Genomic DNA, 22456 nt, shown 5'->3' with positions numbered 1-22456 from the left:
GTCGGCAAGCGCTACAGCATTCGCTCGGCAATGGCCACAATATGTTGAATACGCTGGTTCTGATACGGCAAAGAGAAAACGAAAGAAAATGTCCGATTGCCGACGTGTAACAACTTTGGCCCCTGTCAGTGCTTGGGCGGGTGACCGCATGGGAACGCAGGGTACTGTTGGCAATTTTGCTTCCTATTTGTCTTTCTCCTTTCTTTTCGCAGCTGCAGCCCGATTCAGTCAGGGAGACGCCACCGTGTAATGAAGCGGCGTGCTGTGTGTCCACCGCCTCGCCTCTCCTTGCCTCTCTCAGTCGTTTCTCGTGCTTGTCGTGTTGATATAGGCCGACTGGAGAGCGTCAGCTGAGCAAAGTCGAGACAAGTCGAGACTCAAGGGGAATCGACGCACACGCTATAGGGTGGCCTGCAGCGAGTAAGATGGGGAAAGAAACATTAATTTAAGGACGCGTGGCAAAAGTACTTATACGCAAAAGTAAAAGCCTGCTGCGGTGGCCGGGAATCGACCCCGGATCAACTGCTTGGAAGGCAACTATGCTGACCATTACACCACCACCGCACAGTTGCCTTCCGCGCCTCGCGAGCCGCGCTGTGTCTGCTTCCCGCCTGTCAGCGGCGCCTGAAGGTGGTCGTAGCTGTAGGCGCGTTACGGGGTAGGCGAGCTCATCCAGGCAGCGTCTCTACGCACATTTCGCGTCCTTTGGCAAGAGTCGTCGCGTGCGTGCGCCGCAAGAGTACTTAGACGATCATTTTTAAGCAGTGCAGTGCAGGATTCAGCGTCTGTAGCATTCTCTCGAGAGGATGCGACGGCGCTGGACGGCAGTCCCACTTTCCCCTCAGACGTCTGCAGCGGAAAGCACCAGGAAGCTGTGAACTAGCTGAGCATCGGTGGTTCAGTGGTAGAATGCTCGCCTGCCACGCGGGCGGCCCGGGTTCGATTCCCGGCCGATGCATCATTTTGCTTTTCCCGCGGTGCCGTGTGACTTGCGCGCTTGAGATGCACGATCCACAAGAATGTATAGCGGGATTCCCTTGAGAAGAAACGAGAACGCAGCACGCGCGGTTCCCCACTCGGACGCTCGCGTCATGTTCTACGGACTGGCGTCGGCCTGGCCTCACAAGTTGCTGTGTCCAGGTGCCTCCGAGGCATTGAACTTGAACGACGGGGAGTGCTGCCTATGGTTGCAAAAGCTGCAGCAACACCGCAATCAACTGGGCCGGCAATGCACGTGTAGCAACAGAACGCGTTAACCACGAAGTAGTGTATCTCTGCGTCTAACATTGGGTACGCTGCTTACCCAGATTCCAGGACCAGCGGACTACCCCCGTCCCCCTGCCTCGGTAGCGCAGTAGGCAGCGCGTAAGTCTCATAATTTTAAGGTCGTGAGTTCGATTCTCACCCGGGGCATTTAATTTTCTGTGAGTCACGGTGGTGCTGTCGCTAGTGCTCGAACTTATTTCTTGTTTGTTATCCACAACGTTTCAACGCTTCAGCGAGAAAATGTTTACTTCCTGTTATTGATACTTACAGCTTTCCTTTTCCTCTTCTCCCAGTAGAGCAAGAAGCCAAATGCATTGCTCTGAGACTTTTGAGGTGCGCGCCTTGCCAGTCAGTATGCGCAAAGACGCTCGCAAAGAGAGAAGGGTGCCGACGCGGGACTCGGCACGAAATGTGCGAGAGACCATCCGATACGTCCAACGAACGCCGAACTCCGGTGTGGTCTAGTGGCTAGGATACCTGGCTTTCACCCAGGAGGCCCGGGTTCGATTCCCGGTACCGGAACGGAATTTTTTCCACACGAATCGTCTCAAGTTTCAGCTGTGCGTGCTGCCGTTTCCCGTCCTGTTCGCAATTCAGCTACTGTTTCATGACCGCCAGCAGAACATGGACGAGCGGAGCAGGCACACAGTGACCCTAGAAGTGGCGTGTGGCTTCATGCCACGTGTTTCCAGCATAGGGCTGAGCAACCGTCCGCGTCGAGGCCCGTTAGCTCAGTTGGTTAGAGCGTCGTGCTAATAACGCGAAGGTCGTGGGTTCGATCCCCCCACGGGCCAGTACGCTTTTACTACTACGAAAAGGCAGTGCCGATTTCAGCTGGCGAGTGTGATGGCCAAAAGATCATCGCCCTGCGTGGACGTTGACAGAGGATCCGAACCCGACTTGTCGGCAAGCGCTACAGCATTCGCTCGGCAATGGCCACAATATGTTGAATACGCTGGTTCTGATACGGCAAAGAGAAAACGAAAGAAAATGTCCGATTGCCGACGTGTAACAACTTTGGCCCCTGTCAGTGCTTGGGCGGGTGACCGCATGGGAACGCAGGGTACTGTTGGCAATTTTGCTTCCTATTTGTCTTTCTCCTTTCTTTTCGCAGCTGCAGCCCGATTCAGTCAGGGAGACGCCACCGTGTAATGAAGCGGCGTGCTGTGTGTCCACCGCCTCGCCTCTCCTTGCCTCTCTCAGTCGTTTCTCGTGCTTGTCGTGTTGATATAGGCCGACTGGAGAGCGTCAGCTCTCGCGTCAGCTGAGCAAAGTCGAGACAAGTCGAGACTCAAGGGGAATCGACGCACACGCTATAGGGTGGCCTGCAGCGAGTAAGATGGGGAAAGAAACATTAATTTAAGGACGCGTGGCAAAAGTACTTATACGCAAAAGTAAAAGCCTGCTGCGGTGGCCGGGAATCGAACCCGGATCAACTGCTTGGAAGGCAACTATGCTGACCATTACACCACCACCGCACAGTTGCCTTCCGCGCCTCGCGAGCCGCGCTGTGTCTGCTTCCCGCCTGTCAGCGGCGCCTGAAGGTGGTCGTAGCTGTAGGCGCGTTACGGGGTAGGCGAGCTCATCCAGGCAGCGTCTCTACGCACATTTCGCGTCCTTTGGCAAGAGTCGTCGCGTGCGTGCGCCGCAAGAGTACTTAGACGATCATTTTTAAGCAGTGCAGTGCAGGATTCAGCGTCTGTAGCATTCTCTCGAGAGGATGCGACGGCGCTGGACGGCAGTCCCACTTTCCCCTCAGACGTCTGCAGCGGAAAGCACCAGGAAGCTGTGAACTAGCTGAGCATCGGTGGTTCAGTGGTAGAATGCTCGCCTGCCACGCGGGCGGCCCGGGTTCGATTCCCGGCCGATGCATCATTTTGCTTTTCCCGCGGTGCCGTGTGACTTGCGCGCTTGAGATGCACGATCCACAAGAATGTATAGCGGGATTCCCTTGAGAAGAAACGAGAACGCAGCACGCGCGGTTCCCCACTCGGACGCTCGCGTCATGTTCTACGGACTGGCGTCGGCCTGGCCTCACAAGTTGCTGTGTCCAGGTGCCTCCGAGGCATTGAACTTGAACGACGGGGAGTGCTGCCTATGGTTGCAAAAGCTGCAGCAACACCGCAATCAACTGGGCCGGCAATGCACGTGTAGCAACAGAACGCGTTAACCACGAAGTAGTGTATCTCTGCGTCTAACATTGGGTACGCTGCTTACCCAGATTCCAGGACCAGCGGTCTCCCCCCGTCCCCCTGCCTCGGTAGCGCAGTAGGCAGCGCGTAAGTCTCATAATTTTAAGGTCGTGAGTTCGATTCTCACCCGGGGCATTTAATTTTCTGTGAGTCACGGTGGTGCTGTCGCTAGTGCTCGAACTTATTTCTTGTTTGTTATCCACAACGTTTCAACGCTTCAGCGAGAAAATGTTTACTTCCTGTTATTGATACTTACAGCTTTCCTTTTCCTCTTCTCCCAGTAGAGCAAGAAGCCAAATGCATTGCTCTGAGACTTTTGAGGTGCGCGCCTTGCCAGTCAGTATGCGCAAAGACGCTCGCAAAGAGAGAAGGGTGCCGACGCGGGACTCGGCACGAAATGTGCGAGAGACCATCCGATCCGTCCAACGAACGCCGAACTCCGGTGTGGTCTAGTGGCTAGGATACCTGGCTTTCACCCAGGAGGCCCGGGTTCGATTCCCGGTACCGGAACGGAATTTTTTCCACACGAATCGTCTCAAGTTTCAGCTGTGCGTGCTGCCGTTTCCCGTCCTGTTCGCAATTCAGCTACTGTTTCATGACCGCCAGCAGAACATGGACGAGCGGAGCAGGCACACAGTGACCCTAGAAGTGGCGTGTGGCTTCATGCCACGTGTTTCCAGCATAGGGCTGAGCAACCGTCCGCGTCGAGGCCCGTTAGCTCAGTTGGTTAGAGCGTCGTGCTAATAACGCGAAGGTCGTGGGTTCGATCCCCCCACGGGCCAGTACGCTTTTACTACTACGAAAAGGCAGTGCCGATTTCAGCTGGCGAGTGTGATGGCCAAAAGATCATCGCCCTGCGTGGACGTTGACAGAGGATCCGAACCCGACTTGTCGGCAAGCGCTACAGCATTCGCTCGGCAATGGCCACAATATGTTGAATACGCTGGTTCTGATACGGCAAAGAGAAAACGAAAGAAAATGTCCGATTGCCGACGTGTAACAACTTTGGCCCCTGTCAGTGCTTGGGCGGGTGACCGCATGGGAACGCAGGGTACTGTTGGCAATTTTGCTTCCTATTTGTCTTTCTCCTTTCTTTTCGCAGCTGCAGCCCGATTCAGTCAGGGAGACGCCACCGTGTAATGAAGCGGCGTGCTGTGTGTCCACCGCCTCGCCTCTCCTTGCCTCTCTCAGTCGTTTCTCGTGCTTGTCGTGTTGATATAGGCCGACTGGAGAGCGTCAGCTCTCGCGTCAGCTGAGCAAAGTCGAGACAAGTCGAGACTCAAGGGGAATCGACGCACACGCTATAGGGTGGCCTGCAGCGAGTAAGATGGGGAAAGAAACATTAATTTAAGGACGCGTGGCAAAAGTACTTATACGCAAAAGTAAAAGCCTGCTGCGGTGGCCGGGAATCGAACCCGGATCAACTGCTTGGAAGGCAACTATGCTGACCATTACACCACCACCGCACAGTTGCCTTCCGCGCCTCGCGAGCCGCGCTGTGTCTGCTTCCCGCCTGTCAGCGGCGCCTGAAGGTGGTCGTAGCTGTAGGCGCGTTACGGGGTAGGCGAGCTCATCCAGGCAGCGTCTCTACGCACATTTCGCGTCCTTTGGCAAGAGTCGTCGCGTGCGTGCGCCGCAAGAGTACTTAGACGATCATTTTTAAGCAGTGCAGTGCAGGATTCAGCGTCTGTAGCATTCTCTCGAGAGGATGCGACGGCGCTGGACGGCAGTCCCACTTTCCCCTCAGACGTCTGCAGCGGAAAGCACCAGGAAGCTGTGAACTAGCTGAGCATCGGTGGTTCAGTGGTAGAATGCTCGCCTGCCACGCGGGCGGCCCGGGTTCGATTCCCGGCCGATGCATCATTTTGCTTTTCCCGCGGTGCCGTGTGACTTGCGCGCTTGAGATGCACGATCCACAAGAATGTATAGCGGGATTCCCTTGAGAAGAAACGAGAACGCAGCACGCGCGGTTCCCCACTCGGACGCTCGCGTCATGTTCTACGGACTGGCGTCGGCCTGGCCTCACAAGTTGCTGTGTCCAGGTGCCTCCGAGGCATTGAACTTGAACGACGGGGAGTGCTGCCTATGGTTGCAAAAGCTGCAGCAACACCGCAATCAACTGGGCCGGCAATGCACGTGTAGCAACAGAACGCGTTAACCACGAAGTAGTGTATCTCTGCGTCGAACATTGGGTACGCTGCTTACCCAGATTCCAGGACCAGCGGTCTCCCCCCGTCCCCCTGCCTCGGTAGCGCAGTAGGCAGCGCGTAAGTCTCATAATTTTAAGGTCGTGAGTTCGATTCTCACCCGGGGCATTTAATTTTCTGTGAGTCACGGTGGTGCTGTCGCTAGTGCTCGAACTTATTTCTTGTTTGTTATCCACAACGTTTCAACGCTTCAGCGAGAAAATGTTTACTTCCTGTTATTGATACTTACAGCTTTCCTTTTCCTCTTCTCCCAGTAGAGCAAGAAGCCAAATGCATTGCTCTGAGACTTTTGAGGTGCGCGCCTTGCCAGTCAGTATGCGCAAAGACGCTCGCAAAGAGAGAAGGGTGCCGACGCGGGACTCGGCACGAAATGTGCGAGAGACCATCCGATCCGTCCAACGAACGCCGAACTCCGGTGTGGTCTAGTGGCTAGGATACCTGGCTTTCACCCAGGAGGCCCGGGTTCGATTCCCGGTACCGGAACGGAATTTTTTCCACACGAATCGTCTCAAGTTTCAGCTGTGCGTGCTGCCGTTTCCCGTCCTGTTCGCAATTCAGCTACTGTTTCATGACCGCCAGCAGAACATGGACGAGCGGAGCAGGCACACAGTGACCCTAGAAGTGGCGTGTGGCTTCATGCCACGTGTTTCCAGCATAGGGCTGAGCAACCGTCCGCGTCGAGGCCCGTTAGCTCAGTTGGTTAGAGCGTCGTGCTAATAACGCGAAGGTCGTGGGTTCGATCCCCCCACGGGCCAGTACGCTTTTACTACTACGAAAAGGCAGTGCCGATTTCAGCTGGCGAGTGTGATGGCCAAAAGATCATCGCCCTGCGTGGACGTTGACAGAGGATCCGAACCCGACTTGTCGGCAAGCGCTACAGCATTCGCTCGGCAATGGCCACAATATGTTGAATACGCTGGTTCTGATACGGCAAAGAGAAAACGAAAGAAAATGTCCGATTGCCGACGTGTAACAACTTTGGCCCCTGTCAGTGCTTGGGCGGGTGACCGCATGGGAACGCAGGGTACTGTTGGCAATTTTGCTTCCTATTTGTCTTTCTCCTTTCTTTTCGCAGCTGCAGCCCGATTCAGTCAGGGAGACGCCACCGTGTAATGAAGCGGCGTGCTGTGTGTCCACCGCCTCGCCTCTCCTTGCCTCTCTCAGTCGTTTCTCGTGCTTGTCGTGTTGATATAGGCCGACTGGAGAGCGTCAGCTCTCGCGTCAGCTGAGCAAAGTCGAGACAAGTCGAGACTCAAGGGGAATCGACGCACACGCTATAGGGTGGCCTGCAGCGAGTAAGATGGGGAAAGAAACATTAATTTAAGGACGCGTGGCAAAAGTACTTATACGCAAAAGTAAAAGCCTGCTGCGGTGGCCGGGAATCGAACCCGGATCAACTGCTTGGAAGGCAACTATGCTGACCATTACACCACCACCGCACAGTTGCCTTCCGCGCCTCGCGAGCCGCGCTGTGTCTGCTTCCCGCCTGTCAGCGGCGCCTGAAGGTGGTCGTAGCTGTAGGCGCGTTACGGGGTAGGCGAGCTCATCCAGGCAGCGTCTCTACGCACATTTCGCGTCCTTTGGCAAGAGTCGTCGCGTGCGTGCGCCGCAAGAGTACTTAGACGATCATTTTTAAGCAGTGCAGTGCAGGATTCAGCGTCTGTAGCATTCTCTCGAGAGGATGCGACGGCGCTGGACGGCAGTCCCACTTTCCCCTCAGACGTCTGCAGCGGAAAGCACCAGGAAGCTGTGAACTAGCTGAGCATCGGTGGTTCAGTGGTAGAATGCTCGCCTGCCACGCGGGCGGCCCGGGTTCGATTCCCGGCCGATGCATCATTTTGCTTTTCCCGCGGTGCCGTGTGACTTGCGCGCTTGAGATGCACGATCCACAAGAATGTATAGCGGGATTCCCTTGAGAAGAAACGAGAACGCAGCACGCGCGGTTCCCCACTCGGACGCTCGCGTCATGTTCTACGGACTGGCGTCGGCCTGGCCTCACAAGTTGCTGTGTCCAGGTGCCTCCGAGGCATTGAACTTGAACGACGGGGAGTGCTGCCTATGGTTGCAAAAGCTGCAGCAACACCGCAATCAACTGGGCCGGCAATGCACGTGTAGCAACAGAACGCGTTAACCACGAAGTAGTGTATCTCTGCGTCTAACATTGGGTACGCTGCTTACCCAGATTCCAGGACCAGCGGTCTCCCCCCGTCCCCCTGCCTCGGTAGCGCAGTAGGCAGCGCGTAAGTCTCATAATTTTAAGGTCGTGAGTTCGATTCTCACCCGGGGCATTTAATTTTCTGTGAGTCACGGTGGTGCTGTCGCTAGTGCTCGAACTTATTTCTTGTTTGTTATCCACAACGTTTCAACGCTTCAGCGAGAAAATGTTTACTTCCTGTTATTGATACTTACAGCTTTCCTTTTCCTCTTCTCCCAGTAGAGCAAGAAGCCAAATGCATTGCTCTGAGACTTTTGAGGTGCGCGCCTTGCCAGTCAGTATGCGCAAAGACGCTCGCAAAGAGAGAAGGGTGCCGACGCGGGACTCGGCACGAAATGTGCGAGAGACCATCCGATCCGTCCAACGAACGCCGAACTCCGGTGTGGTCTAGTGGCTAGGATACCTGGCTTTCACCCAGGAGGCCCGGGTTCGATTCCCGGTACCGGAACGGAATTTTTTCCACACGAATCGTCTCAAGTTTCAGCTGTGCGTGCTGCCGTTTCCCGTCCTGTTCGCAATTCAGCTACTGTTTCATGACCGCCAGCAGAACATGGACGAGCGGAGCAGGCACACAGTGACCCTAGAAGTGGCGTGTGGCTTCATGCCACGTGTTTCCAGCGTAGGGCTGAGCAACCGTCCGCGTCGAGGCCCGTTAGCTCAGTTGGTTAGAGCGTCGTGCTAATAACGCGAAGGTCGTGGGTTCGATCCCCCCACGGGCCAGTACGCTTTTACTACTACGAAAAGGCAGCGCCGATTTCAGCTGGCGAGTGTGATGGCCAAAAGATCATCGCCCTGCGTGGACGTTGACAGAGGATCCGAACCCGACTTGTCGGCAAGCGCTACAGCATTCGCTCGGCAATGGCCACAATATGTTGAATACGCTGGTTCTGATACGGCAAAGAGAAAACGAAAGAAAATGTCCGATTGCCGACGTGTAACAACTTTGGCCCCTGTCAGTGCTTGGGCGGGTGACCGCATGGGAACGCAGGGTACTGTTGGCAATTTTGCTTCCTATTTGTCTTTCTCCTTTCTTTTCGCAGCTGCAGCCCGATTCAGTCAGGGAGACGCCACCGTGTAATGAAGCGGCGTGCTGTGTGTCCACCGCCTCGCCTCTCCTTGCCTCTCTCAGTCGTTTCTCGTGCTTGTCGTGTTGATATAGGCCGACTGGAGAGCGTCAGCTCTCGCGTCAGCTGAGCAAAGTCGAGACAAGTCGAGACTCAAGGGGAATCGACGCACACGCTATAGGGTGGCCTGCAGCGAGTAAGATGGGGAAAGAAACATTAATTTAAGGACGCGTGGCAAAAGTACTTATACGCAAAAGTAAAAGCCTGCTGCGGTGGCCGGGAATCGAACCCGGATCAACTGCTTGGAAGGCAACTATGCTGACCATTACACCACCACCGCACAGTTGCCTTCCGCGCCTCGCGAGCCGCGCTGTGTCTGCTTCCCGCCTGTCAGCGGCGCCTGAAGGTGGTCGTAGCTGTAGGCGCGTTACGGGGTAGGCGAGCTCATCCAGGCAGCGTCTCTACGCACATTTCGCGTCCTTTGGCAAGAGTCGTCGCGTGCGTGCGCCGCAAGAGTACTTAGACGATCATTTTTAAGCAGTGCAGTGCAGGATTCAGCGTCTGTAGCATTCTCTCGAGAGGATGCGACGGCGCTGGACGGCAGTCCCACTTTCCCCTCAGACGTCTGCAGCGGAAAGCACCAGGAAGCTGTGAACTAGCTGAGCATCGGTGGTTCAGTGGTAGAATGCTCGCCTGCCACGCGGGCGGCCCGGGTTCGATTCCCGGCCGATGCATCATTTTGCTTTTCCCGCGGTGCCGTGTGACTTGCGCGCTTGAGATGCACGATCCACAAGAATGTATAGCGGGATTCCCTTGAGAAGAAACGAGAACGCAGCACGCGCGGTTCCCCACTCGGACGCTCGCGTCATGTTCTACGGACTGGCGTCGGCCTGGCCTCACAAGTTGCTGTGTCCAGGTGCCTCCGAGGCATTGAACTTGAACGACGGGGAGTGCTGCCTATGGTTGCAAAAGCTGCAGCAACACCGCAATCAACTGGGCCGGCAATGCACGTGTAGCAACAGAACGCGTTAACCACGAAGTAGTGTATCTCTGCGTCTAACATTGGGTACGCTGCTTACCCAGATTCCAGGACCAGCGGTCTCCCCCCGTCCCCCTGCCTCGGTAGCGCAGTAGGCAGCGCGTAAGTCTCATAATTTTAAGGTCGTGAGTTCGATTCTCACCCGGGGCATTTAATTTTCTGTGAGTCACGGTGGTGCTGTCGCTAGTGCTCGAACTTATTTCTTGTTTGTTATCCACAACGTTTCAACGCTTCAGCGAGAAAATGTTTACTTCCTGTTATTGATACTTACAGCTTTCCTTTTCCTCTTCTCCCAGTAGAGCAAGAAGCCAAATGCATTGCTCTGAGACTTTTGAGGTGCGCGCCTTGCCAGTCAGTATGCGCAAAGACGCTCGCAAAGAGAGAAGGGTGCCGACGCGGGACTCGGCACGAAATGTGCGAGAGACCATCCGATCCGTCCAACGAACGCCGAACTCCGGTGTGGTCTAGTGGCTAGGATACCTGGCTTTCACCCAGGAGGCCCGGGTTCGATTCCCGGTACCGGAACGGAATTTTTTCCACACGAATCGTCTCAAGTTTCAGCTGTGCGTGCTGCCGTTTCCCGTCCTGTTCGCAATTCAGCTACTGTTTCATGACCGCCAGCAGAACATGGACGAGCGGAGCAGGCACACAGTGACCCTAGAAGTGGCGTGTGGCTTCATGCCACGTGTTTCCAGCGTAGGGCTGAGCAACCGTCCGCGTCGAGGCCCGTTAGCTCAGTTGGTTAGAGCGTCGTGCTAATAACGCGAAGGTCGTGGGTTCGATCCCCCCACGGGCCAGTACGCTTTTACTACTACGAAAAGGCAGCGCCGATTTCAGCTGGCGAGTGTGATGGCCAAAAGATCATCGCCCTGCGTGGACGTTGACAGAGGATCCGAACCCGACTTGTCGGCAAGCGCTACAGCATTAGCTCGGCAATGGCCACAATATGTTGAATACGCTGGTTCTGATACGGCAAAGAGAAAACGAAAGAAAATGTCCGATTGCCGACGTGTAACAACTTTGGCCCCTGTCAGTGCTTGGGCGGGTGACCGCATGGGAACGCAGGGTACTGTTGGCAATTTTGCTTCCTATTTGTCTTTCTCCTTTCTTTTCGCAGCTGCAGCCCGATTCAGTCAGGGAGACGCCACCGTGTAATGAAGCGGCGTGCTGTGTGTCCACCGCCTCGCCTCTCCTTGCCTCTCTCAGTCGTTTCTCGTGCTTGTCGTGTTGATATAGGCCGACTGGAGAGCGTCAGCTCTCGCGTCAGCTGAGCAAAGTCGAGACAAGTCGAGACTCAAGGGGAATCGACGCACACGCTATAGGGTGGCCTGCAGCGAGTAAGATGGGGAAAGAAACATTAATTTAAGGACGCGTGGCAAAAGTACTTATACGCAAAAGTAAAAGCCTGCTGCGGTGGCCGGGAATCGAACCCGGATCAACTGCTTGGAAGGCAACTATGCTGACAATTACACCACCACCGCACCGTTGCCTTCCGCGCCTCGCGAGCCGCGCTGTGTCTGCTTCCCGCCTGTCAGCGGCGCCTGAAGGTGGTCGTAGCTGTAGGCGCGTTACGGGGTAGGCGAGCTCATCCAGGCAGCGTCTCTACGCACATTTCGCGTCCTTTGGCAAGAGTCGTCGCGTGCGTGCGCCGCAAGAGTACTTAGACGATCATTTTTAAGCAGTGCAGTGCAGGATTCAGCGTCTGTAGCATTCTCTCGAGAGGATGCGACGGCGCTGGACGGCAGTCCCACTTTCCCCTCAGACGTCTGCAGCGGAAAGCACCAGGAAGCTGTGAACTAGCTGAGCATCGGTGGTTCAGTGGTAGAATGCTCGCCTGCCACGCGGGCGGCCCGGGTTCGATTCCCGGCCGATGCATCATTTTGCTTTTCCCGCGGTGCCGTGTGACTTGCGCGCTTGAGATGCACGATCCACAAGAATGTATAGCGGGATTCCCTTGAGAAGAAACGAGAACGCAGCACGCGCGGTTCCCCACTCGGACGCTCGCGTCATGTTCTACGGACTGGCGTCGGCCTGGCCTCACAAGTTGCTGTGTCCAGGTGCCTCCGAGGCATTGAACTTGAACGACGGGGAGTGCTGCCTATGGTTGCAAAAGCTGCAGCAACACCGCAATCAACTGGGCCGGCAATGCACGTGTAGCAACAGAACGCGTTAACCACGAAGTAGTGTATCTCTGCGTCTAACATTGGGTACGCTGCTTACCCAGATTCCAGGACCAGCGGTCTCCCCCCGTCCCCCTGCCTCGGTAGCGCAGTAGGCAGCGCGTAAGTCTCATAATTTTAAGGTCGTGAGTTCGATTCTCACCCGGGGCATTTAATTTTCTGTGAGTCACGGTGGTGCTGTCGCTAGTGCTCGAACTTATTTCTTGTTTGTTATCCACAACGTTTCAACGCTTCAGCGAGAAAATGTTTACTTCCTGTTATTGATACTTACAGCTTTCCTTTTCCTCTTCTCCCAGTAGAGCAAGAAGCCAAATGCATTGCTCTGAGACTTTTGAGGTGCGCGCCTTGCCAGTCAGTATGCGCAAAGACGCTCGCAAAGAGAGAAGGGTGCCGACGCGGGACTCGGCACGAAATGTGCGAGAGACCATCCGATCCGTCCAACGAACGCCGAACTCCGGTGTGGTCTAGTGGCTAGGATACCTGGCTTTCACCCAGGAGGCCCGGGTTCGATTCCCGGTACCGGAACGGAATTTTTTCCACACGAATCGTCTCAAGTTTCAGCTGTGCGTGCTGCCGTTTCCCGTCCTGTTCGCAATTCAGCTACTGTTTCATGACCGCCAGCAGAACATGGACGAGCGGAGCAGGCACACAGTGACCCTAGAAGTGGCGTGTGGCTTCATGCCACGTGTTTCCAGCGTAGGGCTGAGCAACCGTCCGCGTCGAGGCCCGTTAGCTCAGTTGGTTAGAGCGTCGTGCTAATAACGCGAAGGTCGTGGGTTCGATCCCCCCACGGGCCAGTACGCTTTTACTACTACGAAAAGGCAGCGCCGATTTCAGCTGGCGAGTGTGATGGCCAAAAGATCATCGCCCTGCGTGGACGTTGACAGAGGATCCGAACCCGACTTGTCGGCAAGCGCTACAGCATTCGCTCGGCAATGGCCACAATATGTTGAATACGCTGGTTCTGATACGGCAAAGAGAAAACCAAAGAAAATGTCCGATTGCCGACGTGTAACAACTTTGGCCCCTGTCAGTGCTTGGGCGGGTGACCGCATGGGAACGCAGGGTACTGTTGGCAATTTTGCTTCCTATTTGTCTTTCTCCTTTCTTTTCGCAGCTGCAGCCCGATTCAGTCAGGGAGACGCCACCGTGTAATGAAGCGGCGTGCTGTGTGTCCACCGCCTCGCCTCTCCTTGCCTCTCTCAGTCGTTTCTCGTGCTTGTCGTGTTGATATAGGCCGACTGGAGAGCGTCAGCTCTCGCGTCAGCTGAGCAAAGTCGAGACAAGTCGAGACTCAAGGGGAATCGACGCACACGCTATAGGGTGGCCTGCAGCGAGTAAGATGGGGAAAGAAACATTAATTTAAGGACGCGTGGCAAAAGTACTTATACGCAAAAGTAAAAGCCTGCTGCGGTGGCCGGGAATCGAACCCGGATCAACTGCTTGGAAGGCAACTATGCTGACCATTACACCACCACCGCACAGTTGCCTTCCGCGCCTCGCGAGCCGCGCTGTGTCTGCTTCCCGCCTGTCAGCGGCGCCTGAAGGTGGTCGTAGCTGTAGGCGCGTTACGGGGTAGGCGAGCTCATCCAGGCAGCGTCTCTACGCACATTTCGCGTCCTTTGGCAAGAGTCGTCGCGTGCGTGCGCCGCAAGAGTACTTAGACGATCATTTTTAAGCAGTGCAGTGCAGGATTCAGCGTCTGTAGCATTCTCTCGAGAGGATGCGACGGCGCTGGACGGCAGTCCCACTTTCCCCTCAGACGTCTGCAGCGGAAAGCACCAGGAAGCTGTGAACTAGCTGAGCATCGGTGGTTCAGTGGTAGAATGCTCGCCTGCCACGCGGGCGGCCCGGGTTCGATTCCCGGCCGATGCATCATTTTGCTTTTCCCGCGGTGCCGTGTGACTTGCGCGCTTGAGATGCACGATCCACAAGAATGTATAGCGGGATTCCCTTGAGAAGAAACGAGAACGCAGCACGCGCGGTTCCCCACTCGGACGCTCGCGTCATGTTCTACGGACTGGCGTCGGCCTGGCCTCACAAGTTGCTGTGTCCAGGTGCCTCCGAGGCATTGAACTTGAACGACGGGGAGTGCTGCCTATGGTTGCAAAAGCTGCAGCAACACCGCAATCAACTGGGCCGGCAATGCACGTGTAGCAACAGAACGCGTTAACCACGAAGTAGTGTATCTCTGCGTCTAACATTGGGTACGCTGCTTACCCAGATTCCAGGACCAGCGGTCTCCCCCCGTCCCCCTGCCTCGGTAGCGCAGTAGGCAGCGCGTAAGTCTCATAATTTTAAGGTCGTGAGTTCGATTCTCACCCGGGGCATTTAATTTTCTGTGAGTCACGGTGGTGCTGTCGCTAGTGCTCGAACTTATTTCTTGTTTGTTATCCACAACGTTTCAACGCTTCAGCGAGAAAATGTTTACTTCCTGTTATTGATACTTACAGCTTTCCTTTTCCTCTTCTCCCAGTAGAGCAAGAAGCCAAATGCATTGCTCTGAGACTTTTGAGGTGCGCGCCTTGCCAGTCAGTATGCGCAAAGACGCTCGCAAAGAGAGAAGGGTGCCGACGCGGGACTCGGCACGAAATGTGCGAGAGACCATCCGATCCGTCCAACGAACGCCGAACTCCGGTGTGGTCTAGTGGCTAGGATACCTGGCTTTCACCCAGGAGGCCCGGGTTCGATTCCCGGTACCGGAACGGAATTTTTTCCACACGAATCGTCTCAAGTTTCAGCTGTGCGTGCTGCCGTTTCCCGTCCTGTTCGCAATTCAGCTACTGTTTCATGACCGCCAGCAGAACATGGACGAGCGGAGCAGGCACACAGTGACCCTAGAAGTGGCGTGTGGCTTCATGCCACGTGTTTCCAGCGTAGGGCTGAGCAACCGTCCGCGTCGAGGCCCGTTAGCTCAGTTGGTTAGAGCGTCGTGCTAATAACGCGAAGGTCGTGGGTTCGATCCCCCCACGGGCCAGTACGCTTTTACTACTACGAAAAGGCAGCGCCGATTTCAGCTGGCGAGTGTGATGGCCAAAAGATCATCGCCCTGCGTGGACGTTGACAGAGGATCCGAACCCGACTTGTCGGCAAGCGCTACAGCATTCGCTCGGCAATGGCCACAATATGTTGAATACGCTGGTTCTGATACGGCAAAGAGAAAACCAAAGAAAATGTCCGATTGCCGACGTGTAACAACTTTGGCCCCTGTCAGTGCTTGGGCGGGTGACCGCATGGGAACGCAGGGTACTGTTGGCAATTTTGCTTCCTATTTGTCTTTCTCCTTTCTTTTCGCAGCTGCAGCCCGATTCAGTCAGGGAGACGCCACCGTGTAATGAAGCGGCGTGCTGTGTGTCCACCGCCTCGCCTCTCCTTGCCTCTCTCAGTCGTTTCTCGTGCTTGTCGTGTTGATATAGGCCGACTGGAGAGCGTCAGCTCTCGCGTCAGCTGAGCAAAGTCGAGACAAGTCGAGACTCAAGGGGAATCGACGCACACGCTATAGGGTGGCCTGCAGCGAGTAAGATGGGGAAAGAAACATTAATTTAAGGACGCGTGGCAAAAGTACTTATACGCAAAAGTAAAATCCTGCTGCGGTGGCCGGGAATCGAACCCGGATCAACTGCTTGGAAGGCAACTATGCTGACCATTACACCACCACCGCACAGTTGCCTTCCGCGCCTCGCGAGCCGCGCTGTGTCTGCTTCCCGCCTGTCAGCGGCGCCTGAAGGTGGTCGTAGCTGTAGGCGCGTTACGGGGTAGGCGAGCTCATCCAGGCAGCGTCTCTACGCACATTTCGTGTCCTTTGGCAAGAGTCGTCGCGTGCGTGCGCCGCAAGAGTACTTAGACGATCATTTTTAAGCAGTGCAGTGCAGGATTCAGCGTCTGTAGCATTCTCTCGAGAGGATGCGACGGCGCTGGACGGCAGTCCCACTTTCCCCTCAGACGTCTGCAGCGGAAAGCACCAGGAAGCTGTGAACTAGCTGAGCATCGGTGGTTCAGTGGTAGAATGCTCGCCTGCCACGCGGGCGGCCCGGGTTCGATTCCCGGCCGATGCATCATTTTGCTTTTCCCGCGGTGCCGTGTGACTTGCGCGCTTGAGATGCACGATCCACAAGAATGTATAGCGGGATTCCCTTGAGAAGAAACGAGAACGCAGCACGCGCGGTTCCCCACTCGGACGCTCGCGTCATGTTCTACGGACTGGCGTCGGCCTGGCCTCACAAGTTGCTGTGTCCAGGTGCCTCCGAGGCATTGAACTTGAACGACGGGGAGTGCTGCCTATGGTTGCAAAAGCTGCAGCAACACCGCAATCAACTGGGCCGGCAATGCACGTGTAGCAACAGAACGCGTTAACCACGAAGTAGTGTATCTCTGCGTCTAACATTGGGTACGCTGCTTACCCAGATTCCAGGACCAGCGGTCTCCCCCCGTCCCCCTGCCTCGGTAGCGCAGTAGGCAGCGCGTAAGTCTCATAATTTTAAGGTCGTGAGTTCGATTCTCACCCGGGGCATTTAATTTTCTGTGAGTCACGGTGGTGCTGTCGCTAGTGCTCGAACTTATTTCTTGTTTGTTATCCACAACGTTTCAACGCTTCAGCGAGAAAATGTTTACTTCCTGTTATTGATACTTACAGCTTTCCTTTTCCTCTTCTCCCAGTAGAGCAAGAAGCCAAATGCATTGCTCTGAGACTTTTGAGGTGCGCGCCTTGCCAGTCAGTATGCGCAAAGACGCTCGCAAAGAGAGAAGGGTGCCGACGCGGGACTCGGCACGAAATGTGCGAGAGACCATCCGATCCGTCCAACGAACGCCGAACTCTGGTGTGGTCTAGTGGCTAGGATACCTGGCTTTCACCCAGGAGGCCCGGGTTCGATTCCCGGTACCGGAACGGAATTTTTTCCACACGAATCGTCTCAAGTTTCAGCTGTGCGTGCTGCCGTTTCCCGTCCTGTTCGCAATTCAGCTACTGTTTCATGACCGCCAGCAGAACATGGACGAGCGGAGCAGGCACACAGTGACCCTAGAAGTGGCGTGTGGCTTCATGCCACGTGTTTCCAGCGTAGGGCTGAGCAACCGTCCGCGTCGAGGCCCGTTAGCTCAGTTGGTTAGAGCGTCGTGCTAATAACGCGAAGGTCGTGGGTTCGATCCCCCCACGGGCCAGTACGCTTTTACTACTACGAAAAGGCAGCGCCGATTTCAGCTGGCGAGTGTGATGGCCAAAAGATCATCGCCCTGCGTGGACGTTGACAGAGGATCCGAACCCGACTTGTCGGCAAGCGCTACAGCATTCGCTCGGCAATGGCCACAATATGTTGAATACGCTGGTTCTGATACGGCAAAGAGAAAACCAAAGAAAATGTCCGATTGCCGACGTGTAACAACTTTGGCCCCTGTCAGTGCTTGGGCGGGTGACCGCATGGGAACGCAGGGTACTGTTGGCAATTTTGCTTCCTATTTGTCTTTCTCCTTTCTTTTCGCAGCTGCAGCCCGATTCAGTCAGGGAGACGCCACCGTGTAATGAAGCGGCGTGCTGTGTGTCCACCGCCTCGCCTCTCCTTGCCTCTCTCAGTCGTTTCTCGTGCTTGTCGTGTTGATATAGGCCGACTGGAGAGCGTCAGCTCTCGCGTCAGCTGAGCAAAGTCGAGACAAGTCGAGACTCAAGGGGAATCGACGCACACGCTATAGGGTGGCCTGCAGCGAGTAAGATGGGGAAAGAAACATTAATTTAAGGACGCGTGGCAAAAGTACTTATACGCAAAAGTAAATGCCTGCTGCGGTGGCCGGGAATCGACCCCGGATCAACTGCTTGGAAGGCAACTATGCTGACAATTACACCACCACCGCACAGTTGCCTTCCGCGCCTCGCGAGCCGCGCTGTGTCTGCTTCCCGCCTGTCAGCGGCGCCTGAAGGTGGTCGTAGCTGTAGGCGCGTTACGGGGTAGGCGAGCTCATCCAGGCAGCGTCTCTACGCACATTTCGCGTCCTTTGGCAAGAGTCGTCGCGTGCGTGCGCCGCAAGAGTACTTAGACGATCATTTTTAAGCAGTGCAGTGCAGGATTCAGCGTCTGTAGCATTCTCTCGAGAGGATGCGACGGCGCTGGACGGCAGTCCCACTTTCCCCTCAGACGTCTGCAGCGGAAAGCACCAGGAAGCTGTGAACTAGCTGAGCATCGGTGGTTCAGTGGTAGAATGCTCGCCTGCCACGCGGGCGGCCCGGGTTCGATTCCCGGCCGATGCATCATTTTGCTTTTCCCGCGGTGCCGTGTGACTTGCGCGCTTGAGATGCACGATCCACAAGAGTGTATAGCGGGATTCCCTTGAGAAGAAACGAGAACGCAGCACGCGCGGTTCCCCACTCGGACGCTCGCGTCATGTTCTACGGACTGGCGTCGGCCTGGCCTCACAAGTTGCTGTGTCCAGGTGCCACCGAGGCATTGAACTTGAACGACGGGGAGTGCTGCCTATGGTTGCAAAAGCTGCAGCAACACCGCAATCAACTGGGCCGGCAATGCACGTGTAGCAACAGAACGCGTTAACCACGAAGTAGTGTATCTCTGCGTCTAACATTGGGTACGCTGCTTACCCAGATTCCAGGACCAGCGGTCTCCCCCCGTCCCCCTGCCTCGGTAGCGCAGTAGGCAGCGCGTAAGTCTCATAATTTTAAGGTCGTGAGTTCGATTCTCACCCGGGGCATTTAATTTTCTGTGAGTCACGGTGGTGCTGTCGCTAGTGCTCGAACTTATTTCTTGTTTGTTATCCACAACGTTTCAACGCTTCAGCGAGAAAATGTTTACTTCCTGTTATTGATACTTACAGCTTTCCTTTTCCTCTTCTCCCAGTAGAGCAAGAAGCCAAATGCATTGCTCTGAGACTTTTGAGGTGCGCGCCTTGCCAGTCAGTATGCGCAAAGACGCTCGCAAAGAGAGAAGGGTGCCGACGCGGGACTCGGCACGAAATGTGCGAGAGACCATCCGATCCGTCCAACGAACGCCGAACTCCGGTGTGGTCTAGTGGCTAGGATACCTGGCTTTCACCCAGGAGGCCCGGGTTCGATTCCCGGTACCGGAACGGAATTTTTTCCACACGAATCGTCTCAAGTTTCAGCTGTGCGTGCTGCCGTTTCCCGTCCTGTTCGCAATTCAGCTACTGTTTCATGACCGCCAGCAGAACATGGACGAGCGGAGCAGGCACACAGTGACCCTAGAAGTGGCGTGTGGCTTCATGCCACGTGTTTCCAGCGTAGGGCTGAGCAACCGTCCGCGTCGAGGCCCGTTAGCTCAGTTGGTTAGAGCGTCGTGCTAATAACGCGAATGTCGTGGGTTCGATCCCCCCACGGGCCAGTACGCTTTTACTACTACGAAAAGGCAGCGCCGATTTCAGCTGGCGAGTGTGATGGCCAAAAGATCATCGCCCTGCGTGGACGTTGACAGAGGATCCGAACCCGACTTGTCGGCAAGCGCTACAGCATTCGCTCGGCAATGGCCACAATATGTTGAATACGCTGGTTCTGATACGGCAAAGAGAAAACCAAAGAAAATGTCCGATTGCCGACGTGTAACAACTTTGGCCCCTGTCAGTGCTTGGGCGGGTGACCGCATGGGAACGCAGGGTACTGTTGGCAATTTTGCTTCCTATTTGTCTTTCTCCTTTCTTTTCGCAGCTGCAGCCCGATTCAGTCAGGGAGACGCCACCGTGTAATGAAGCGGCGTGCTGTGTGTCCACCGCCTCGCCTCTCCTTGCCTCTCTCAGTCGTTTCTCGTGCTTGTCGTGTTGATATAGGCCGACTGGAGAGCGTCAGCTCTCGCGTCAGCTGAGCAAAGTCGAGACAAGTCGAGACTCAAGGGGAATCGACGCACACGCTATAGGGTGGCCTGCAGCGAGTAAGATGGGGAAAGAAACATTAATTTAAGGACGCGTGGCAAAAGTACTTATACGCAAAAGTAAAAGCCTGCTGCGGTGGCCGGGAATCGAACCCGGATCAACTGCTTGGAAGGCAACTATGCTGACCATTACACCACCACCGCACAGTTGCCTTCCGCGCCTCGCGAGCCGCGCTGTGTCTGCTTCCCGCCTGTCAGCGGCGCCTGAAGGTGGTCGTAGCTGTAGGCGCGTTACGGGGTAGGCGAGCTCATCCAGGCAGCGTCTCTACGCACATTTCGTGTCCTTTGGCAAGAGTCGTCGCGTGCGTGCGCCGCAAGAGTACTTAGACGATCATTTTTAAGCAGTGCAGTGCAGGATTCAGCGTCTGTAGCATTCTCTCGAGAGGATGCGACGGCGCTGGACGGCAGTCCCACTTTCCCCTCAGACGTCTGCAGCGGAAAGCACCAGGAAGCTGTGAACTAGCTGAGCATCGGTGGTTCAGTGGTAGAATGCTCGCCTGCCACGCGGGCGGCCCGGGTTCGATTCCCGGCCGATGCATCATTTTGCTTTTCCCGCGGTGCCGTGTGACTTGCGCGCTTGAGATGCACGATCCACAAGAATGTATAGCGGGATTCCCTTGAGAAGAAACGAGAACGCAGCACGCGCGGTTCCCCACTCGGACGCTCGCGTCATGTTCTACGGACTGGCGTCGGCCTGGCCTCACAAGTTGCTGTGTCCAGGTGCCTCCGAGGCATTGAACTTGAACGACGGGGAGTGCTGCCTATGGTTGCAAAAGCTGCAGCAACACCGCAATCAACTGGGCCGGCAATGCACGTGTAGCAACAGAACGCGTTAACCACGAAGTAGTGTATCTCTGCGTCTAACATTGGGTACGCTGCTTACCCAGATTCCAGGACCAGCGGTCTCCCCCCGTCCCCCTGCCTCGGTAGCGCAGTAGGCAGTGCGTAAGTCTCATAATTTTAAGGTCGTGAGTTCGATTCTCACCCGGGGCATTTAATTTTCTGTGAGTCACGGTGGTGCTGTCGCTAGTGCTCGAACTTATTTCTTGTTTGTTATCCACAACGTTTCAACGCTTCAGCGAGAAAATGTTTACTTCCTGTTATTGATACTTACAGCTTTCCTTTTCCTCTTCTCCCAGTAGAGCAAGAAGCCAAATGCATTGCTCTGAGACTTTTGAGGTGCGCGCCTTGCCAGTCAGTATGCGCAAAGACGCTCGCAAAGAGAGAAGGGTGCCGACGCGGGACTCGGCACGAAATGTGCGAGAGACCATCCGATCCGTCCAACGAACGCCGAACTCTGGTGTGGTCTAGTGGCTAGGATACCTGGCTTTCACCCAGGAGGCCCGGGTTCGATTCCCGGTACCGGAACGGAATTTTTTCCACACGAATCGTCTCAAGTTTCAGCTGTGCGTGCTGCCGTTTCCCGTCCTGTTCGCAATTCAGCTACTGTTTCATGACCGCCAGCAGAACATGGACGAGCGGAGCAGGCACACAGTGACCCTAGAAGTGGCGTGTGGCTTCATGCCACGTGTTTCCAGCGTAGGGCTGAGCAACCGTCCGCGTCGAGGCCCGTTAGCTCAGTTGGTTAGAGCGTCGTGCTAATAACGCGAAGGTCGTGGGTTCGATCCCCCCACGGGCCAGTACGCTTTTACTACTACGAAAAGGCAGCGCCGATTTCAGCTGGCGAGTGTGATGGCCAAAAGATCATCGCCCTGCGTGGACGTTGACAGAGGATCCGAACCCGACTTGTCGGCAAGCGCTACAGCATTCGCTCGGCAATGGCCACAATATGTTGAATACGCTGGTTCTGATACGGCAAAGAGAAAACGAAAGAAAATGTCCGATTGCCGACGTGTAACAACTTTGGCCCCTGTCAGTGCTTGGGCGGGTGACCGCATGGGAACGCAGGGTACTGTTGGCAATTTTGCTTCCTATTTGTCTTTCTCCTTTCTTTTCGCAGCTGCAGCCCGATTCAGTCAGGGAGACGCCACCGTGTAATGAAGCGGCGTGCTGTGTGTCCACCGCCTCGCCTCTCCTTGCCTCTCTCAGTCGTTTCTCGTGCTTGTCGTGTTGATATAGGCCGACTGGAGAGCGTCAGCTCTCGCGTCAGCTGAGCAAAGTCGAGACAAGTCGAGACTCAAGGGGAATCGACGCACACGCTATAGGGTGGCCTGCAGCGAGTAAGATGGGGAAAGAAACATTAATTTAAGGACGCGTGGCAAAAGTACTTATACGCAAAAGTAAAAGCCTGCTGCGGTGGCCGGGAATCGAACCCGGATCAACTGCTTGGAAGGCAACTATGCTGACCATTACACCACCACCGCACAGTTGCCTTCCGCGCCTCGCGAGCCGCGCTGTGTCTGCTTCCCGCCTGTCAGCGGCGCCTGAAGGTGGTCGTAGCTGTAGGCGCGTTACG

At 55.5% G+C, this 22456-nt stretch overlaps 50 non-coding genes across 50 annotated transcripts; 40 read left to right on the top strand and 10 right to left on the bottom strand.

Moving 5' to 3' along the window:
- Window positions 1–492: 492 nt before the first annotated feature.
- Window positions 493–564, bottom strand: Trnag-ucc (transfer RNA glycine (anticodon UCC)). Its single transcript has one exon. It is a non-coding gene; the product is annotated as a tRNA-Gly (tRNA).
- Window positions 565–887: 323 nt separating this feature from the next.
- Trnag-gcc (transfer RNA glycine (anticodon GCC)) lies at window positions 888–958 on the top strand. The gene has a single exon. It is a non-coding gene; the product is annotated as a tRNA-Gly (tRNA).
- A 382-nt stretch (window positions 959–1340) lies between these two features.
- Trnam-cau (transfer RNA methionine (anticodon CAU)) lies at window positions 1341–1413 on the top strand. The gene has a single exon. It is a non-coding gene; the product is annotated as a tRNA-Met (tRNA).
- Window positions 1414–1716: 303 nt separating this feature from the next.
- Window positions 1717–1788, top strand: Trnae-uuc (transfer RNA glutamic acid (anticodon UUC)). Its single transcript has one exon. It is a non-coding gene; the product is annotated as a tRNA-Glu (tRNA).
- A 198-nt stretch (window positions 1789–1986) lies between these two features.
- On the top strand, window positions 1987–2060 carry Trnai-aau (transfer RNA isoleucine (anticodon AAU)). The gene has a single exon. It is a non-coding gene; the product is annotated as a tRNA-Ile (tRNA).
- A 612-nt stretch (window positions 2061–2672) lies between these two features.
- On the bottom strand, window positions 2673–2744 carry Trnag-ucc (transfer RNA glycine (anticodon UCC)). Its single transcript has one exon. It is a non-coding gene; the product is annotated as a tRNA-Gly (tRNA).
- Window positions 2745–3067: 323 nt separating this feature from the next.
- Window positions 3068–3138, top strand: Trnag-gcc (transfer RNA glycine (anticodon GCC)). Its single transcript has one exon. It is a non-coding gene; the product is annotated as a tRNA-Gly (tRNA).
- A 382-nt stretch (window positions 3139–3520) lies between these two features.
- Window positions 3521–3593, top strand: Trnam-cau (transfer RNA methionine (anticodon CAU)). The gene has a single exon. It is a non-coding gene; the product is annotated as a tRNA-Met (tRNA).
- A 303-nt stretch (window positions 3594–3896) lies between these two features.
- Trnae-uuc (transfer RNA glutamic acid (anticodon UUC)) lies at window positions 3897–3968 on the top strand. Its single transcript has one exon. It is a non-coding gene; the product is annotated as a tRNA-Glu (tRNA).
- A 198-nt stretch (window positions 3969–4166) lies between these two features.
- On the top strand, window positions 4167–4240 carry Trnai-aau (transfer RNA isoleucine (anticodon AAU)). The gene has a single exon. It is a non-coding gene; the product is annotated as a tRNA-Ile (tRNA).
- Window positions 4241–4852: 612 nt separating this feature from the next.
- Window positions 4853–4924, bottom strand: Trnag-ucc (transfer RNA glycine (anticodon UCC)). Its single transcript has one exon. It is a non-coding gene; the product is annotated as a tRNA-Gly (tRNA).
- Window positions 4925–5247: 323 nt separating this feature from the next.
- Window positions 5248–5318, top strand: Trnag-gcc (transfer RNA glycine (anticodon GCC)). Its single transcript has one exon. It is a non-coding gene; the product is annotated as a tRNA-Gly (tRNA).
- Window positions 5319–5700: 382 nt separating this feature from the next.
- Trnam-cau (transfer RNA methionine (anticodon CAU)) lies at window positions 5701–5773 on the top strand. Its single transcript has one exon. It is a non-coding gene; the product is annotated as a tRNA-Met (tRNA).
- A 303-nt stretch (window positions 5774–6076) lies between these two features.
- Window positions 6077–6148, top strand: Trnae-uuc (transfer RNA glutamic acid (anticodon UUC)). Its single transcript has one exon. It is a non-coding gene; the product is annotated as a tRNA-Glu (tRNA).
- Window positions 6149–6346: 198 nt separating this feature from the next.
- Trnai-aau (transfer RNA isoleucine (anticodon AAU)) lies at window positions 6347–6420 on the top strand. The gene has a single exon. It is a non-coding gene; the product is annotated as a tRNA-Ile (tRNA).
- A 612-nt stretch (window positions 6421–7032) lies between these two features.
- Trnag-ucc (transfer RNA glycine (anticodon UCC)) lies at window positions 7033–7104 on the bottom strand. The gene has a single exon. It is a non-coding gene; the product is annotated as a tRNA-Gly (tRNA).
- A 323-nt stretch (window positions 7105–7427) lies between these two features.
- Trnag-gcc (transfer RNA glycine (anticodon GCC)) lies at window positions 7428–7498 on the top strand. The gene has a single exon. It is a non-coding gene; the product is annotated as a tRNA-Gly (tRNA).
- A 382-nt stretch (window positions 7499–7880) lies between these two features.
- Trnam-cau (transfer RNA methionine (anticodon CAU)) lies at window positions 7881–7953 on the top strand. Its single transcript has one exon. It is a non-coding gene; the product is annotated as a tRNA-Met (tRNA).
- Window positions 7954–8256: 303 nt separating this feature from the next.
- On the top strand, window positions 8257–8328 carry Trnae-uuc (transfer RNA glutamic acid (anticodon UUC)). Its single transcript has one exon. It is a non-coding gene; the product is annotated as a tRNA-Glu (tRNA).
- Window positions 8329–8526: 198 nt separating this feature from the next.
- Window positions 8527–8600, top strand: Trnai-aau (transfer RNA isoleucine (anticodon AAU)). Its single transcript has one exon. It is a non-coding gene; the product is annotated as a tRNA-Ile (tRNA).
- A 612-nt stretch (window positions 8601–9212) lies between these two features.
- Trnag-ucc (transfer RNA glycine (anticodon UCC)) lies at window positions 9213–9284 on the bottom strand. The gene has a single exon. It is a non-coding gene; the product is annotated as a tRNA-Gly (tRNA).
- Window positions 9285–9607: 323 nt separating this feature from the next.
- Trnag-gcc (transfer RNA glycine (anticodon GCC)) lies at window positions 9608–9678 on the top strand. The gene has a single exon. It is a non-coding gene; the product is annotated as a tRNA-Gly (tRNA).
- A 382-nt stretch (window positions 9679–10060) lies between these two features.
- Trnam-cau (transfer RNA methionine (anticodon CAU)) lies at window positions 10061–10133 on the top strand. Its single transcript has one exon. It is a non-coding gene; the product is annotated as a tRNA-Met (tRNA).
- A 303-nt stretch (window positions 10134–10436) lies between these two features.
- On the top strand, window positions 10437–10508 carry Trnae-uuc (transfer RNA glutamic acid (anticodon UUC)). Its single transcript has one exon. It is a non-coding gene; the product is annotated as a tRNA-Glu (tRNA).
- A 198-nt stretch (window positions 10509–10706) lies between these two features.
- On the top strand, window positions 10707–10780 carry Trnai-aau (transfer RNA isoleucine (anticodon AAU)). The gene has a single exon. It is a non-coding gene; the product is annotated as a tRNA-Ile (tRNA).
- Window positions 10781–11392: 612 nt separating this feature from the next.
- Trnag-ucc (transfer RNA glycine (anticodon UCC)) lies at window positions 11393–11464 on the bottom strand. Its single transcript has one exon. It is a non-coding gene; the product is annotated as a tRNA-Gly (tRNA).
- A 323-nt stretch (window positions 11465–11787) lies between these two features.
- Window positions 11788–11858, top strand: Trnag-gcc (transfer RNA glycine (anticodon GCC)). The gene has a single exon. It is a non-coding gene; the product is annotated as a tRNA-Gly (tRNA).
- Window positions 11859–12240: 382 nt separating this feature from the next.
- Trnam-cau (transfer RNA methionine (anticodon CAU)) lies at window positions 12241–12313 on the top strand. The gene has a single exon. It is a non-coding gene; the product is annotated as a tRNA-Met (tRNA).
- A 303-nt stretch (window positions 12314–12616) lies between these two features.
- Window positions 12617–12688, top strand: Trnae-uuc (transfer RNA glutamic acid (anticodon UUC)). The gene has a single exon. It is a non-coding gene; the product is annotated as a tRNA-Glu (tRNA).
- A 198-nt stretch (window positions 12689–12886) lies between these two features.
- Window positions 12887–12960, top strand: Trnai-aau (transfer RNA isoleucine (anticodon AAU)). The gene has a single exon. It is a non-coding gene; the product is annotated as a tRNA-Ile (tRNA).
- A 612-nt stretch (window positions 12961–13572) lies between these two features.
- Trnag-ucc (transfer RNA glycine (anticodon UCC)) lies at window positions 13573–13644 on the bottom strand. The gene has a single exon. It is a non-coding gene; the product is annotated as a tRNA-Gly (tRNA).
- A 323-nt stretch (window positions 13645–13967) lies between these two features.
- Trnag-gcc (transfer RNA glycine (anticodon GCC)) lies at window positions 13968–14038 on the top strand. Its single transcript has one exon. It is a non-coding gene; the product is annotated as a tRNA-Gly (tRNA).
- Window positions 14039–14420: 382 nt separating this feature from the next.
- Window positions 14421–14493, top strand: Trnam-cau (transfer RNA methionine (anticodon CAU)). Its single transcript has one exon. It is a non-coding gene; the product is annotated as a tRNA-Met (tRNA).
- A 303-nt stretch (window positions 14494–14796) lies between these two features.
- Trnae-uuc (transfer RNA glutamic acid (anticodon UUC)) lies at window positions 14797–14868 on the top strand. Its single transcript has one exon. It is a non-coding gene; the product is annotated as a tRNA-Glu (tRNA).
- A 198-nt stretch (window positions 14869–15066) lies between these two features.
- Window positions 15067–15140, top strand: Trnai-aau (transfer RNA isoleucine (anticodon AAU)). The gene has a single exon. It is a non-coding gene; the product is annotated as a tRNA-Ile (tRNA).
- A 612-nt stretch (window positions 15141–15752) lies between these two features.
- On the bottom strand, window positions 15753–15824 carry Trnag-ucc (transfer RNA glycine (anticodon UCC)). The gene has a single exon. It is a non-coding gene; the product is annotated as a tRNA-Gly (tRNA).
- Window positions 15825–16147: 323 nt separating this feature from the next.
- Trnag-gcc (transfer RNA glycine (anticodon GCC)) lies at window positions 16148–16218 on the top strand. The gene has a single exon. It is a non-coding gene; the product is annotated as a tRNA-Gly (tRNA).
- Window positions 16219–16600: 382 nt separating this feature from the next.
- Window positions 16601–16673, top strand: Trnam-cau (transfer RNA methionine (anticodon CAU)). The gene has a single exon. It is a non-coding gene; the product is annotated as a tRNA-Met (tRNA).
- Window positions 16674–16976: 303 nt separating this feature from the next.
- Trnae-uuc (transfer RNA glutamic acid (anticodon UUC)) lies at window positions 16977–17048 on the top strand. Its single transcript has one exon. It is a non-coding gene; the product is annotated as a tRNA-Glu (tRNA).
- A 198-nt stretch (window positions 17049–17246) lies between these two features.
- On the top strand, window positions 17247–17320 carry Trnai-aau (transfer RNA isoleucine (anticodon AAU)). Its single transcript has one exon. It is a non-coding gene; the product is annotated as a tRNA-Ile (tRNA).
- Window positions 17321–18327: 1007 nt separating this feature from the next.
- Window positions 18328–18398, top strand: Trnag-gcc (transfer RNA glycine (anticodon GCC)). The gene has a single exon. It is a non-coding gene; the product is annotated as a tRNA-Gly (tRNA).
- A 382-nt stretch (window positions 18399–18780) lies between these two features.
- Trnam-cau (transfer RNA methionine (anticodon CAU)) lies at window positions 18781–18853 on the top strand. Its single transcript has one exon. It is a non-coding gene; the product is annotated as a tRNA-Met (tRNA).
- A 303-nt stretch (window positions 18854–19156) lies between these two features.
- Window positions 19157–19228, top strand: Trnae-uuc (transfer RNA glutamic acid (anticodon UUC)). Its single transcript has one exon. It is a non-coding gene; the product is annotated as a tRNA-Glu (tRNA).
- Window positions 19229–19426: 198 nt separating this feature from the next.
- Window positions 19427–19500, top strand: Trnai-aau (transfer RNA isoleucine (anticodon AAU)). The gene has a single exon. It is a non-coding gene; the product is annotated as a tRNA-Ile (tRNA).
- Window positions 19501–20112: 612 nt separating this feature from the next.
- On the bottom strand, window positions 20113–20184 carry Trnag-ucc (transfer RNA glycine (anticodon UCC)). Its single transcript has one exon. It is a non-coding gene; the product is annotated as a tRNA-Gly (tRNA).
- Window positions 20185–20507: 323 nt separating this feature from the next.
- Trnag-gcc (transfer RNA glycine (anticodon GCC)) lies at window positions 20508–20578 on the top strand. The gene has a single exon. It is a non-coding gene; the product is annotated as a tRNA-Gly (tRNA).
- A 382-nt stretch (window positions 20579–20960) lies between these two features.
- Window positions 20961–21033, top strand: Trnam-cau (transfer RNA methionine (anticodon CAU)). The gene has a single exon. It is a non-coding gene; the product is annotated as a tRNA-Met (tRNA).
- A 303-nt stretch (window positions 21034–21336) lies between these two features.
- On the top strand, window positions 21337–21408 carry Trnae-uuc (transfer RNA glutamic acid (anticodon UUC)). Its single transcript has one exon. It is a non-coding gene; the product is annotated as a tRNA-Glu (tRNA).
- Window positions 21409–21606: 198 nt separating this feature from the next.
- Window positions 21607–21680, top strand: Trnai-aau (transfer RNA isoleucine (anticodon AAU)). Its single transcript has one exon. It is a non-coding gene; the product is annotated as a tRNA-Ile (tRNA).
- Window positions 21681–22292: 612 nt separating this feature from the next.
- Window positions 22293–22364, bottom strand: Trnag-ucc (transfer RNA glycine (anticodon UCC)). The gene has a single exon. It is a non-coding gene; the product is annotated as a tRNA-Gly (tRNA).
- Between the last annotated feature and the right edge of the window lie 92 nt (window positions 22365–22456).

The sequence above is a fragment of the Schistocerca cancellata genome, unplaced genomic scaffold (assembly GCF_023864275.1).
Source record: "Schistocerca cancellata isolate TAMUIC-IGC-003103 unplaced genomic scaffold, iqSchCanc2.1 HiC_scaffold_322, whole genome shotgun sequence".
Taxonomy (NCBI): Eukaryota; Metazoa; Arthropoda; class Insecta; order Orthoptera; family Acrididae; genus Schistocerca; species Schistocerca cancellata.
This window is presented reverse-complemented; position numbering and strand designations above follow the sequence as displayed.